Source organism: Pholcus phalangioides, unplaced genomic scaffold (assembly GCF_987345545.1).
Source record: "Pholcus phalangioides strain wild (caught in Gottingen) unplaced genomic scaffold, Ppha-v1.0 ptg000022l_1, whole genome shotgun sequence".
In the NCBI taxonomy this organism is placed as follows: Eukaryota; Metazoa; Arthropoda; class Arachnida; order Araneae; family Pholcidae; genus Pholcus; species Pholcus phalangioides.
Window position 1 is genome coordinate 42,012,376 of NW_028301615.1, and position 15,909 is coordinate 42,028,284.

Sequence of the window (15,909 nt, forward strand, 5' to 3'; positions counted from 1 at the left end):
TCTAGAAAAACAAAAAATTCCATGTAACATATTTTTACCCGTTAAGAAACGAAATAAATGCTCACAAATTTTCAAATTATACTACGAATGAGCTAGATTGGTATATTTTATGCATTGAATTGCGTACTTCTAGTACTTTCTTTACGCAATACGCAAAAAAGATGTTATAACCGAAGAAGAAAGATTTGAAAGGAACAATACCATGTTGAGATAATGTGTGGAGCTATATGGATAAAATCAGTGATACTTGTCTTAGATACCAGGACTTCTCGGATATAGCATTAATAAGAGTCGGTGAAGGCCAATTTCTATACAGCAGCCATTCTAAACATTTGTGATCCTCAAGGATTAGAGTGAAATATCTAAACCAACTCGACGGACCACTTAGATGTAGTATGAGAGGAAAACCCAGGACCGTGACAGCAACCTTCACGGTGGTAGACGAGCATCTTACCACTACGCCACTCGGGCACTCATCTGACTATATGATTAGTATTTTACGGGACATTTCTATATTTTGACCATTTTGATGTTACGCATTTGCCCCATTTTTTCCAAAGACACTCATTTGAATTTGTAACTAAAATCGTGAATGAAGGAAATTTTAAAAACTTATAAATTACATTATCATAATTACTGCTACAAATAAAACCCATTCATCTCACATACTTGTCATGTTAAATGTTTTTCCCTCGTACTGCTTTTGGATTCAATGCTATTTCCAGTAGCCATCATTTCAGAAATCATTTCACCAATCATCTGAAATTTTTCAGTAATTTTAGCAACAATTCATACATTTATCTACTGATGGAAATTTTCTGGTGACCATTGACAATGTTTTGCCTTAGTTAAGATTCAAATTTCTCGTATTTTTCCCCTCACTATGGTCATCTAGTCCAGTGTTCGTCAAGTGCCGGTTTGTGGTCCGGTACTGGGCAGTGAGGGATTCGCTGTTTCATTTTTCTCGTTTATTTCCCGAGTCGTGTGTTGGACTGGGCCTACTACAGTAGATCTACTACTCTTAAGAAACTACTCAAAAACTACTCTTAAGCTATTACCTCTGAGATGGTACCTACAAGGAAAAGCTTTTAAGACCATTTATAAGATGGAAAGAAATGATACATGGTGCAATCGTCCTTTTATGGGATACAAACCTTCTTTCAAGAATCATCTTGACAGCTGTCTACTGGGAAAAGTGGCGGTCCCTTCTCTACTAATGACAAAAGACTCCTGTTCCAAAACAAAAAATTTCACTAAATGCTTCACTATCCACATACCCAGGAGAAATGAAGTTGCTCACATAATTGATAACATCTCAAAAGGAGTAATTGAGTGTTACACCGACGGCTCTAGGATTACTGATACTGGGGCTGGAGCAATTTTCCGCATCTTTGGAGTGGATCACGACTACCATAAGATACATTTGTATCTAGGCAAAACGACAACAGTCTTTCAAGCTGAAGTATTAGCAATAGCCATACTGGCTGAAAGTCTGATTTCTAAAGGGTATCATGGCAAACAAATTGTTATCTTCTCTGACAGCGAAGCAGCACTATTGGCTCTTGACAACTTCCTCAAGTTTCAACTGTATGTAAAATACTGCACTGACATGCTGAATAACTTGGCAGCATTGGGTAACAACATCAACCTTTACCGGGTTCCTGGTTATGTAAATTTCCAGGGAAATGAACTCGCAGACCAGATAGCCAAAGAGACAGTGAACCTGAAGCTATCTGGGCCTGAACCTTTCTATCCTGTTTCGATGTCAACCATCAAAGAAGATGTCAAACAATGGATAGAAGACAAACATTTGCGGCAATGGAACTCAAGGCAGGACTGCAGACAGTGTAGTGCTGCCATCTGCCTCCAGTTTTTCTAACTATGAGTGAAGTGTTATGATTGAATGATTTATCGTTGTAGGACTGTTGCTTTCTGTGGCGAGACTTTTTAACGGGGAGATCGGCTCGCATTTGCGCCTTGAAGTTGGGAACCACAGAAAACCAACTTCAGCCGACCACCACTGTGGGATTCGAACCCGGATCCTCGCATCGCGAGTCTGTCGCTATAACCACTCGACCACCACAGCGGCAAATTTAAAACTACCCTGTGTCCGAGTTTGTTTTACTATAAGCTTCGCCCTAGATGTCGACCGATAATTACACCGCGACTCGAGGGCGGACGCATCCATCCTGCTTGAGTTATAATGAAAGACGAGCCCCTCAGAACGAGTTAGCACCCGTCGAACACCCCTTGGAATGCCCCTTCAAATTAAGTTTTATAACCTAGTAAATTTTCTCAATTACACTAAACACCTGAATTCACGGTGAGTTTTAATTCTGCTCTAACTTGAACTCTCATGCGTCACTATTTAATAACTTCATGTTGAGTTCTCAGCCATATTATCTCTCTGAGACCTCCTCTACTCCTTTTCTAAAAAATAGGGTACCGCAGACACGAGCAGCCTCAAATTTTCTGATATGGCCTTTACTGGTTGCGGCTTATCATAATCTCCCACACACAGAGATTCAATATAATGGTAACAGATACCATAACTTTCGTCCCCAGAGCGATCACCAAACTCTGTGAATTTCCACAGAATAATGTTTCTCTTCATATTCACATGACCCACAACTCATGTTAAACCACTTGGTATTAGAGCAATGGGCAAAATTTGCCTAGGCTTTTCCCTTATGGGACACCAAAGGATGATGATGAGGATGATGACTACAGTACTCTCTGCGCCTCCGACTCTGAAGCCACGTTTGGGATTTCCAATTTTTGATTGTTTTATTCATCAATTTTTGATTATTGTACTCCTGGTTCTGACTCATTTTTTCATCAATATTGAATTTTCAATAAATTTTGAATTAGCATTTTTTCACCATTATTTCTGGAGTTATTTTTATAATTAATTCTAATTATTTTCATTGATTTTTTTTTTCATGTTTTTTTCGCTCGCGCATATAGGACGACCCAGGGTTTTGAAGCAGCGAAAATTTAATAAAGACCTCGTCCTATACGCGAGTAAATATGGTATATTTAAAATACCTCGAAGAAAATGACCGATTCCTGGGAACGATCTCTATTCGAATTTCCAGAGAGGCGATTCCTTGAAGTGATAAATTTCAGCTTCTCAAGGGAAAATTATGAAAATTTTTCTCTTAATAACATTGGTTCGTGAATCAGTGAATTAATTTCGCATTAACGAAATAAAGTGTCGACGAAAAGGAAGAAACCAGTGATTTTGGAGGAATTTCACGCATTAGCGCATAACCTGTTCCAACAAAAACACGTTACATACACAGATATGACTCTTTCTTTCTTTCTTCTTTTTTTTTTGTTCAATATCAATAGCAATTCTTTCTTTTTTTTCGGATGATATTTCTGTTCAAGGCAATAAAAGCAAAACGAAAAAGGTATGTTCCCATTTATCCGGGCGACTTGGCAATGAATCACTGGTGTAATTCTTTTTTCCCTATCCTTCTAGCATCTTCCTTCCTGCCTGGAAAACTACCTTTTTTTGTTCCTTTTTGTCCTTTCATTTGTACAAAAGAAGAATCGGGGTTTCCAGAATCACTAACCTGATAAAGGAGAGTAATTAGCAACATGATCGCAATCAATTAAGAGGAGCAAAAACAAAGGAATGGACCTGGCGAGAATTTCTCATTTATTCCCTTCTTTTTAATTATTTTTTTTTTTTTTGTACCAGAAGGAAGGAAAACAGAATGACATGAAAGCTATTGTCTTCGATGTACGTATTTCTATGTATAAAACATTTCAGTGTAAGAGAAATTATGCGTAATATTAGAAGCTATCCATAAAAATGTGAGCAGTACCTCTAAAAAAACTTTCCAAAGTGAGCAGCAGATCGCAATTTTAAAACTCACTCCAGAAAGAAAAAGAAATTCATTCTATTGGAGTTTCGCACTTTTGATTCACAACCCTCGTTCATAGCTATCAATGTACCACTGTTTAAATCGCAGTGAAGAATCTTTTCGGTGGAGATATGGCCCCCACAAGATGAGGCTGACAGGACTCTAGCCCTGGACAATTACTCAATTTTTGTTTTTCCATGCAATAAATTCAGTATGGAAGGTACCGTGAAAGTCTGGCGTGGGTAACCGGCAAAGATTCCAGCCTAGGGAATGACATTAGGGAGTGGGGGGAGGGATGAGTTTCGAAAACAAACTTTTTTTTTCAACTTCATCTCATCATTGATATCCAGGAAGAGATAGAATATTCTTTGATATGCTGTAATGCTAAGTTGCTGAGAAAATAAAATACTGGATGGGTCAATGGTCAACACCTGTGGTTAGAAAACCTTTCAAGATTGGTGTCTGGCCACGACTACTCCTAGTTCCATAGGCGCCACAAAAATACACTTCCAACAGCTCACAACTGGCGAGAGATCGACCAGACTATAATAGAAGATGCAGGGCCGACTGCGCCATGGCGGAAACAACTGATCATGTTCTCCAGGGTTGTTTTCATACCTCGGGTCAGAGAATCGAGCGACATGACTCTTTGGTATATTATATAGCTCGGGCAAATTACAGAAACGTCAATAGAAACGCAACCGTTGAATCTCCCATTCAACGGTTCTCTCTCCGTCGGCCTACGAAAGCCAGACCTAATCATTACGGACTGTGGCGAGAGGACGGTGATGGACGTCCAGGACGGATGCCAGACTTTGTGGTTTGTTTAATGAATACCTAAGACGTCGACTTCGTGGTATGCCTGTCCATCAAACTAAATTGGCATGGGGGTACGGAGTGAAACTTCAGTCGAACAACTAAGATATTATATAATGATTAGAAAGTCAGACTTGATGGGAGTTTTAACGGGTGGCATTGCAATGTACAAGGTCTTCAATAGAGCCACTTTTCGCGCTTGTAGAAACTAATTTTTTCTCTCAGTCTTTGTATCACTATTGTCTGAAATTGTGATTTTTCGCATGTATTTTGCCTAGTATTTTGGTATATGCTTCTTTGAAACTGTTTTGTAGTAACTGTTTCTTTATATTGTTTTGATTTTTATACAAACACAAGGCCACAACAGGCAAAATGCCCAACGAGATGCCTGAGAAAAGCATGCCCATGACAAATATGAATGTCGTATATTTCTAAAATACAGCAACCCAATTGAAAATGCAATTATTTTGTTATTTTAATGCAGTGTAGTTATTATTATTATTTATTTAACTCTTTTTAATTTCTTGATTAGATGGGACATATATTTACTCAGTTCGTTCTATCATTTTGTTGTTTGTATTTCATCAAGTATTTTTGATATATGTTCGTTTAATGCTGTTTTACAGTGATTTTTATTTTCCGTATTATTTATATTGAATTTTTTGATAAACGGAAAGCATTTTTTTTTTTTACAATTACTATTTTCCAGGCCATTATTATCCTCTGTGTATTATGTCTGTTTGGTTAAATTCTCCTTTCAGCAAGTGTTTTTTTTTGTCTACATTGTTTCTTTTTACACGTATTGTTTTTTAATTACTTGTAGTATGGGTGCATTATGAATTTAGTACTTGTGGGTAATCATGAATGAAATAATTGTGATTAGTATGAATGACTGAGTAATTAGGTTGCTTCGTGTCATTGTTGCGAAGACAAACTATAAAATAATATACCAGGTGAATCGTCTCTCTAGAAAATGTATTTTGTTGAAACTTTTTGAATTATTTTGTTTCTAAACTCTTGTAATTTTTCTATTGTTTTTGTTTCACTATTTTTCTTTTTTGTCAGAAACGGTATTAGGGTATACATTTTTGATGTATGACTCGGGGAGGTGTGCCATATTGGGTACTTATTGTTCAGGGTTATGTCACCCTCAGGAAAAGAAAGCATAATATATATTAATAAAAATATATTTAAAATGGTTCTCTCTGGTTCCCAATTTCAAGGCATAATTGCGAGCCGATCTCCCCGTTAAAGTCTCACAACGTGCCTTCAATCATTCACTCACACTTTGAGAAATAGATGGCAACACTAAACATTCAAGCAGGACACTAAATACCCATTCAGATTGTCAGTTACACATGCACGCTTGCAGCATAACTCATTCCCTAGTAAATTGCCGATGGTGATAAACAGGAGTTGTGCTCGGTTTGAAAGAACGAAATTTTGCATCATGCATGCAGTGTGACGTATTAAACTAACACTGATTTTTCTTCTAAAAACCTTGTTCAATCCCTCTTTCATTCTTTCTTTCCATAAGTCACTTTCTCTGATCAACCGATTTCCTCCGTCCTCCTCCTCGAATTTGAGAATGTGTATAAAATGCATGAAACATGAGTGAAATATTTGAGGTGTAAGTGGTTTTATAAAAAAAACTGCATGCAAATACGTGCTAATTAGAAGAAAATATTAAAAAAGTAAGTGAAAAATTTGAAAATCATTCTTTATGTAAAACTATAACACGATTGCAGATGATAACGTATGTGCTCAGGAAGTTCTGCTCTCTAGCTTCCAAATTTGAATTATGAAATTTGCAAATTAAGCGAATGTTCTAGCTGATGATTTGAAGAAATGAAGCCGTGTTGTAGCCTCTCCCCTTTAGTACCAATACATTTCGGACCGACTCAACACTAGAGTTCGTTGATTCTCTTCATCTGCACACCACATTCCCACTGATGGTGTATGAACAGCCCACAATCCACATTGATTCTAAAATGGGCGTTCCAAGGTGCTAGGGCATCACAATCCATTAGTTATCAAAGTCTGTTAGATCAGTTGTTTTACTCATGATGCCACTAAAAATAATGATTTGAACCTCACCTCACCGTTGTTCCGAATCCGGGCATTGCTATTTGCAGCGGCTGATCACAGTGCAATCACTCATCAATGTATGCCTAACTATTTCATTAAAATAACTCACAAAACAAGAAAATTATTATTTGAAATATATTGAAAACGATCTGTTCAAACAGAAAATCTCATCAAAATAGTAAATTCCAAAAAATAAAAATAAATAAATAAGTAAATGTTTCTTTCGTTCAATAAAAAACAAAATAATCTAAAGGCGATAAGCACGAGCTGAATGATAAAAATTTTAATTAAAACTGATTATGAAATTAAAAAAGTAGTGAATATTTTTATCTGATTGTGAAGTTTATGTCGCTGTATTGCCTTTCATGAAATGAAATTAACAATAAAATGTAATAAACAAACACGCGTTAAATCTCACGAGAAGTAGGAGAGATAAACAAAACTAATTAATACAAGATATACGGAAGACTGGATGCTGTGAAGATATTTATTATTTGAGATGTTAATTTTTTTTTTTTTTTTAAGGAAGGAAAAAAACTCATCTCTGCCTCTACCGGGAGTCGAACCCGGGTCCCTCGATTGCCAGACGAGTGCTCTGACCACTAAGCTACAGAGGAGATAGAGATTTTCCTTCGCTAGAGCGTATATATGCCGAACGGAACCGTGCAATGGACGGTGAAACCGATCAGCTAATAGCTCATGGACGACGAGCCACCAGAGGGCTATATATATGACATGAATGTCGCTCTCCACTTGTTAATACAAGAGAGGGACCCGGGTTCGACTCCCGGTAGAGGCAGAGATGAGTTTTTTTTTTTTTTTTCCTTCCTTCCTTAAAAAAAAAAAAAAATTAACATCTCAAATAATAAATATCTTCACAGCATCCAGTCTTCCGTACATCTTGTATTAACAAGTGGAGAGCGACATTCATGTCATAAAACTAATTAAGTATGATTTGTTTCTTGAAAAATGTTAGAAGTGTGTGCGCACTCGTTATTTTACTCAGAATTTGAAGAAAGTAATAACGTAAAGATTAATATCGCAAAACTGCAAAATATTTTAAATATTTCGATTTTGTTTATCTTGTGATACGAGTGTATTTCAAATTATCATCTATAGTATTTTCAGTCGAACTACCTTACAAAACCATTTAAGAGAATTTACACTTCCATCATGTGGAATTCTGACAATAAAATTGAATGCTCATTTTCAGTATCAATTGATAAGGGGCAATTCAAGGTCATGTGTCGCAGGGAATTTTTCTTTTAACAGGGTTGTGAATCAATGGAACAGCTTACTCCCGGAGGCATTCAGACTGCCCGGAATAGAATATAATTTTAGTTTATATAATTGCACTTTTAATTAGGTCGCTGTATTTCAGAAATATATGACATCCATGTTTGTTATGAGCATTTCTTTCCAGCCACCTCGTTGGGCATTTTGCCTCTCGTGGCCTTGTATTTGTGGAGGCCCCGAGAGAAGTGCGAACGAGTCGATAAGATAAGAACAAGAGAGAAAAATATACACACAAGCAGTGGCGTAGCAAGGTCTGGTGGCACCAGGTGCAGAGTTTTAACTTGTCACCCTCATGTCCACCAAAATATAAAATGAAATTTATTGAAGAACCAATTTTTTTATTCCATTGGTTAAGTAAAAAGGGCATTGTAACGAATCTATTTTCCCAGTATGGATATTTTTACTAACTCTCTGTGGCCTTACAGCACCTAATGCGTTTTGTTTGTTTATACGTTGTTAAAAGAAGTTGAGAAGAGAAAATCTATCTTCCAAGAGAAGAGAACGTGAGTTGGAATGTGGCTTCCGTCCTGGAAGGTTGTCTGTTTTGAGTGTGCTTCGAAATAAAGTCTTCTTCGTTAAGCTCCGTAGTTTCGTGCTTTAATTGGACACCCCTCCAATATCAAGATCTTGGGGATATTCCGCCACCTCACGGAAAAGAGACGCACCTCCTACTCGACGTCCCCTTATAAAACTGGCGCCCAACGTCGTGGCTCGAACTCAAGGCAGTACGAAACGGACATTCGAAATCAACTGTGAGGTTCCTGATAGCTCCTAAAATCGAAATGGCGTACTTGGCCAAAGGTAAGAAACGTGATTTGATCCTACTCGCTCTAGAATTAGGAGAGGAAGTTCCGAATGATTCGCGTGTAGTAGATCTCAAGCACATAATAACAAAGTCCTCCGGTTATGAGGAAGAATTCGTGAAATCCCTGCTGGCTACTATTATCGGAGAAAGAGAGGGAGAAGAAGAACGAGCTAGAATAGCTGAGGAAAGAGAAGAAGAACGAGCTAGAATAGCTGAGGAAAGAGAAGAAGAACGAGCTAGAATAGCTGAGGAAAGAGCTAGAATCGACGAAGAAAAGGAACAATCTAGGATCGACGAAGAAAAGGAACAATCTAGGATCGCCGAAGAAAAGGAACAATCTAGGATCGCCGAAGAAAAGGAACAATCTAGGATCGCCGAAGAAAAGGAACGAGAACGTTCGTTTGAACTTGAAAAGATGCGGTTGCAGCTTGAGTTTCAACGACTCTCGCAACCGGCAGAAGAGCCATCCGTCGCTCTCATCGATCAGCCCAAGTTCGACGTGAAGAGGTTGATCCCGAATTTCAATCCGAGTGAAGATGATATGTCGCTATTCCTAAAGTTGTTTGAAAGACAGCTAAAATTCTTGAAAGTGGAGAAGGTGAACTGGGTTGCGTATCTGCTGGGAGTTTTGCCGAATGAAGTTGCTAAGCTCATTGCTCGAGAACCTGAAGATAAGGCCCATGATTACGACCACATCCGGGAGGTTCTCTTACGCCGTTTCAAGCTGAGTGCGGAAAGGTTCCGGCAGCTCTTCTCTACGCACAGAAAATCACCTGGAAGTACCTGGAAGGACTATCACTTTGAGATCCAAAGTTATTTCGAAAGTTTGTCCGAACTGAACATTAGCAACTTTGACGAGCTGAAAGATCTGATGATTTCGGATCAGATGAAGAAGAGGATTCCACCCGAGGTAAAAGAACATTTTCTGGATGTTTGGAGTGAGTGGACTACCCCTGATGAAATCGTGGAGAAGCTTGATGCTTATGATAACCTTCGAAACAAAAAGAGCGAGATCCAATGTGAGAGGAAGAAGTTGCAGTCAAAGCAACATGAACCCCTTAGGTCCGCAGTGCGACAAAGAGACTTTCATTCTAATCAACGTGCGAATCCGGAATCGGAAGATGCAGGACGTCATTCTGCTTTAAGATGTTATGGTTGCGGGGAACCTGGTGTTACCAAGTCCCGATGCCGAACGTGTAATCCTCCAATGGATAGACCAGGACCCAGTGTCAACGCTTTGGACTTTTACAGTTTCTCAACTGAGAGACGTCAAAGAAATGCTATCGAAGTCATGATCTGTCATAAGCGTGGAGCCGTGTGTGCTGACACGGGTGCCACACATTCGGTGGCAGGGGAGAAGCTATATCATCTCCTACAAGAACATGGTTTGCCCTTTTCCCGCAAGACTATCGTTATGAGACTAGTCGATGGATATGCTCGTGGAGCCGAAGTCCTAACTACGACCGTGGACATTAACGTCCAAGGTAAAGTGATTCCCACCGAGATGATGGTGCTACCACAGGCCAGAGAAAACCGAACCCTTCTCGGTACCGACTTTCTCAGTGATGCTGGTATCGTCCTGGATGTTCAGCAAGGAAAGTGGTACTTCTCTGAAGCTCCTGAGAAGCGACATCCGTTCGTCGAAAGCCCATCTGAAAGCAGTGCTCTTCTGGCACTACCTGCTGAGTCAAACTCGTGTCGACTTCGTGAAGATAAAGGTACCCACCTTACTTCTCATCAACGAGAACTTGATTCATTCCCGCCGGAGTTCAGGCGATGCCCCAAGCCAGGGGGAGGCCCGATACCTTTCATCGAGCAGCGAGAACTTTATTCCTTCTCAGAAGAATCCCATAGATGCTCCAAGTTAGGGGGAGGAATATCTTTTCTCAAGCACCAGATCAACAAGAGTGGTGATGACAGGGTACACCGCTGTGAAGGTGGCCCTAGAGAAGACTACGAAAAGTGTCGTGTTTCAAATTCTCGCTCGACCTCGCGAGGAAGGCATGCTTGCTATAACTGCGGTCGACGTGGACACGTTGCCCGAAGATGTTGGGATCCGATAGTGTGTTATCGGTGTAAAAATCGTGGTCATATTGCTCGTAACTGTCCAGGCAGCCACACTGATAAGCTATCCAGCCCAATTGGTAAAGGAGCCAAGCAGTGTGAGCTGTTGAACTTCATTGTAGTGGAGAAGAGTTCACGGACTCTCCGCGAGTCCCAAAGTGGGAATGATGTTTTGGATAAGATCATTGAAAACGTTGAATCTACTCAGGAAGCTGAAGATTTCCTGAACGGGAGGAAACAAGAACTCGTCTTGAATCCCGTAAAGCAGTACTGATTCCAAGGGGAGTTGACTCCATTACGAGATGCTGAGACCACAACCGTGGTTACCCGGACCCGAAGAGAGCGGCGTTCTTCAAAAGTGCATCCGAACCCTAGTCGACGTCCCCAGAACCGGTGTGACTCGAAAACTGAACTTCGACCTGAGACAAGAGTGTCGGCAGTTGCCCGGAGCTTCCCGTTCTGTTCGTCAGGAACTACTCCCAAAGGGGAGATGGCTCTTACTGGCTCCTCGCCGAGACGTCGTCGGAGCCAGAGGGGGAGATTGTAACGAATCTATTTTCCCAGTATGGATATTTTTACTAGCTCTCTGTGGCCTTACAGCACCTAATGCGTTTTGTTTGTTTATACGTTGTTAAAAGAAGTTGAGAAGAGAAAATCTATCTTCCAAGAGAAGAGAACGTGAGTTGGAATGTGGCTTCCGTCCTGGAAGGTTGTCTGTTTTGAGTGTGCTTCGAAATAAAGTCTTCTTCGTTAAGCTCCGTAGTTTCGTGCTTTAATTGGACACCCCTCCAATATCAAGATCTTGGGGATATTCCGCCACCTCACGGAAAAGAGACGCACCTCCTACGCGACGTCCCCTTATAGCATGATGTTAATTATTTTGTAAACAATTTTTTATAAATGAAAAACACAATTAACGTGTTATAATTGAGATAGGCATACTTGTTTACTTTATGGTCGATTCTATACCGGACAATACCTACTCAGGGCGATTATCTTTTTAACAAGTCGTATTTGATAATTTTCTTCGCAGTTGATGAAGCGTATAGAAAACATGAAGGAAAAATATTCAAAAATATATACCTCGTATTTTACTGCTTATACATGACCTTATAGAGGTCTTTGCACATCTGCAAATTCGTGCATACATTGCAATTTATTCCTCATAAACATGCTTTTGTTTTCTAGAATAAGAAATTTTGAATTTTGTTAAAATATAAAAATAAATCCACTTTTTCTATATATATATATATGTAAGGCATTCTACAAGACATTCAATTCATATATTCTTATGAATTGTGACCCTTTTGCAGTAAGACTTTATTCACAATACCTATCCCTATCAGCCAGACTTTACCCACTTCTTTTCGTTTTGAGACTTGAGTCTATCTGACAAGCTAGGCAGGTATGTTTCTGCAATAATTTTTACAAGCAATGCTGTGAAAAGTGCTAAGAAAACTAATGTCGAGAATTTAACTCCAGCACTTATTCAGGAAACATAAAAAAGCCTTTGCAATATGCATGAATCTTTATCAACGTTTTGTATTCTTCAGCTATCAATGAACACTTTTACTTGAATGGCTTCGTAGGAATATGGCTAGAAGATTACGCCTTTATCCTATTATACTCTACTGGAACAAAGGTGCATTGCATTAATTTAAAACCCTGATGAAAATTGCCAGTTTCGCAACTAACTAAATAGCCATAATAATCTTTACTACCTACTTAAGGATTGCATCTTTTTTTGTCCTCCAAAGACACATTTCTAAATACCTCCACTATACTTATTCCAGATCAAACTTTTATCTATATAATTTTTAACAACCTTTCTTCTTTCTGTCTGCATTTTTTCCGATTTATCGAGGACATATCAAAAATTATATTTTTCTTACAACAGTTTTGACTCCTCCACTCCACCCCATACTCTCCTCTACTTTTCTGTTTTCATTTTCTCCTCGTCCCTGCCTGTGGCACCCAGGTAACATTCCCTGGAATATGCATGGGAAAAATCTATATATTTGAATGCGAGAATATATTCATACATAAATATGTTTTGTGGTTAAATTACGTTGCATTTACATGTATGTTTTGTGTGTGTATCAAAAAATTCAATGACTAAACAATATTTATACTTGTATCCACTCAATGTATTGATAGGCACTATTCTGCAGGTCATTAAAGTTTCAGTTTCAGTTGTACTTGAATGGCGTTCTCTGGAGCAGTGTTTTCCGATTGGCACAAACTCCTTCATTTTTTTTTCACAATAGGACTAATTAGACCGTTACTTATACAGTTCAGCGGATTCTGAACGGCTTTTTTGCTTCTCACCGAGAGGTTCGTACGCCAAACGTTTGTTGCGTAGACTTCCTTCAATAGCAATGTGCTGTTTGATTATCATAACGCTGTTTTTGCAATAGTTCCTTGTATCATAAAAGGCACTGACAAGGACAAAAGAAGTTATTGAACGCACGACATCTCTGAGCATCTTGTGGCGCAGTTCGCAAGTATCTTACCGACCTGGGCTACCATATTCCACTGTTATGTAAGTAGTATTAAAGAGATACCCACGTATTTTTTATCATGGCAACACTGATACACACTATCTCTGATCTCGTTTAAGCAATCACATTAAAATTCACGAAATGCAAAAAGCTGCCAAAGACAGAACATAGTAAAACAAATGCTTGGTGAAATCAGGGCCATAACTGGGGGAAGGGAAGAGGGAGGGGGAGCAACTGCACCGAGTGCCAAACTTTAGGGGGGCAGCAAATATCAGGAAAGAACAATAAGCACCGTTATATACAAAATCATCGAAATTTGAAATGGAGAGGGCAGCAAAATCATGTTTGCCCCTCCTCACAAAAATCGTAGTTACGACCTTGGATGAAATTGGTTAACAATAAATAAATAATATTAATAGCAAAATATGCCAACACCAAACATGGCCCCCGCTTTGTCCCTTGCGGGATATAAGCAATTCACCTTGCGGCTGGGCATGCTGGAAAAACTCTCCCAGTATCCGGGCCCAGCGGATATCCCCGACTCGCAAGCCGCAGTATCAACCCCCACCGGGGCCCCACGCCACTCCTCTGCTGTCTCTTCTGGCTGGAAGTCCGATAGCTGAAACGAGAACATAAAACGCATGCATACATACAAAAATCTGCGATAGTAAAAACAGACTTAGTGAAGGAGAAAGCTAATATTGATATATCTGATTCCACAGGACAGTATGACAGTTTCATAGTTCCAAGGAATGGAAGAGAGTGAATGTGATAACAGTCCATCAGTTTTTCAATGCCGATCAGTTGGAATCATACAAAACATCAGTTTCCGTCAGTCTTTTCCCGACGAATCAGGCAGTGGAAATTCGCACGCACAAAAGCAATGTCCATGCAAAACATCAATGTCCTAATCAATCAGAAATTTTTAAGACAAAGCTATGGGAATTTACACAAGTCCAATGAAACCGACAAATGCAGGATTCATGCAACTTTCAATTAGGATAATGAATAAGACACAGTAAACGAGTTTCCATTTGTGGTAACGGATCTGTAGAATGGGAGAAATATAACCTCAGGTAAGTTAGAAAGTGAGGCTTTTCCTTTTTTTCTGCTATTTAGGATTTGCTATTCAGAAAAGCGATAAGAATCCGACAATAAGAATATTAATTGGTGGGCAGAGAGGGGGAGCACAGCATGCAAAGGAACAATTTGATTCCGATTCTTTGTAGGAAGACCTTCATAACATCCGCGTGTAGGTCTTGAGAGTTTTGGGAATACCAATTCCTGGGAAGTCTTCGTGACTGTTGTTGTCTGAAGGACTTGTGTGTGAGAATATGGAAGAAAGAAAGACAAGAGCCAAAACGAATATTGTCTCCTTCTGGTCGATTATCTCCATTTGTTCTCTGAATTTTTTTAGAGTACGTTCTCAACAAGTAACGAGAAAATTTTTGAAGCTAACAGGGTTCCGAGATTTTTGGGGTTCCGTCCATTACAATTCCGCGGAACCACAAAAAAGGTTTTACGGAACCCTAGGGTTTCACGGAACACCGGTTGAAAAACCCTGCAATAGACTACAGAGGCAACGGATATCTCGATCTTACCTTGGAGCTCGTGTGCATTGAACGGGACCGTACATGGACGGTCGGACCTCAGTGATTGATTCATGGGGCGCTGTGGTGGTCGAGTTTATGCTGAGGTGAGCTCGGAAAGAAAAGTCATCACGTCTCCGCCGGGACTCGAACCCAGGCCCTCTTGCATACCGGGCAAGCATGCTACCATCTACACCACTGGAGACATATGAATATCCGGAAAATAACTGTTTCCTTGATATCTCTGGCTGAGAAAAAAGCCATCTATATCTCTCTAAACCGTCCCACCCGGGGGCCATTTCCTGAAGTTAAGAGAGGCTACTACTGCCTCTACTTCAGCGCCTCACGACACAGTGCGTGAAATTAGGAAGGCCGATTCATATGTCTCCAGTGGTGTAGATGGTAGCATGCTTGCCCGGTATGCAAGAGGGCCTGGGTTCGAGTCCCGGCGGAGACGTGATGACTTTTCTTTCCGAGCTCACCTCAGCATAATATCCGGAAAATAACTGTTTCCTTGATATATATATTTAAGTGAACTTTGTAATTTCCATAGACTTGATCTCATCACATTAAGACTATTATATCCATATGTAAATATGTCTCTAACTGGCAATGAAAAGTCCCCCCAGCACCTTCAGTCTTGTAATATTATTACCAGCAATTGGTCAATATCGATAATTCCCACTTACACATTTATAGTTCATTGGACCTGAATTTGTACATGTATCCTGTTTTTCATGTTCTATTTTCAGATTCGGACCTGTGAAAAAACCCTTCCAACAGAAGACAAGATGAGAGAAGTTGGTGTTGCAGATTGGCTGATGGTTGGGGACAGAGTACGGTGATGAAGGCAAATGGCTCGGGATGTTGTCATT

General features: G+C 39.6%; 1 protein-coding gene and 1 non-coding gene across 2 annotated transcripts in view; both read right to left on the reverse strand.

Annotated features, from left to right (window-relative positions):
- The window catches only part of LOC149070452 (uncharacterized), a 142,332-nt gene that overhangs the window by 72,007 nt on the left and 54,416 nt on the right, over nucleotides 1–15,909 (reverse strand). The gene's annotated exons all lie outside the window — the stretch shown is intronic.
- On the reverse strand, nucleotides 7,325–7,396 carry TRNAA-GGC (transfer RNA alanine (anticodon GGC)). Its single transcript has one exon. It is a non-coding gene; the product is annotated as a tRNA-Ala (tRNA).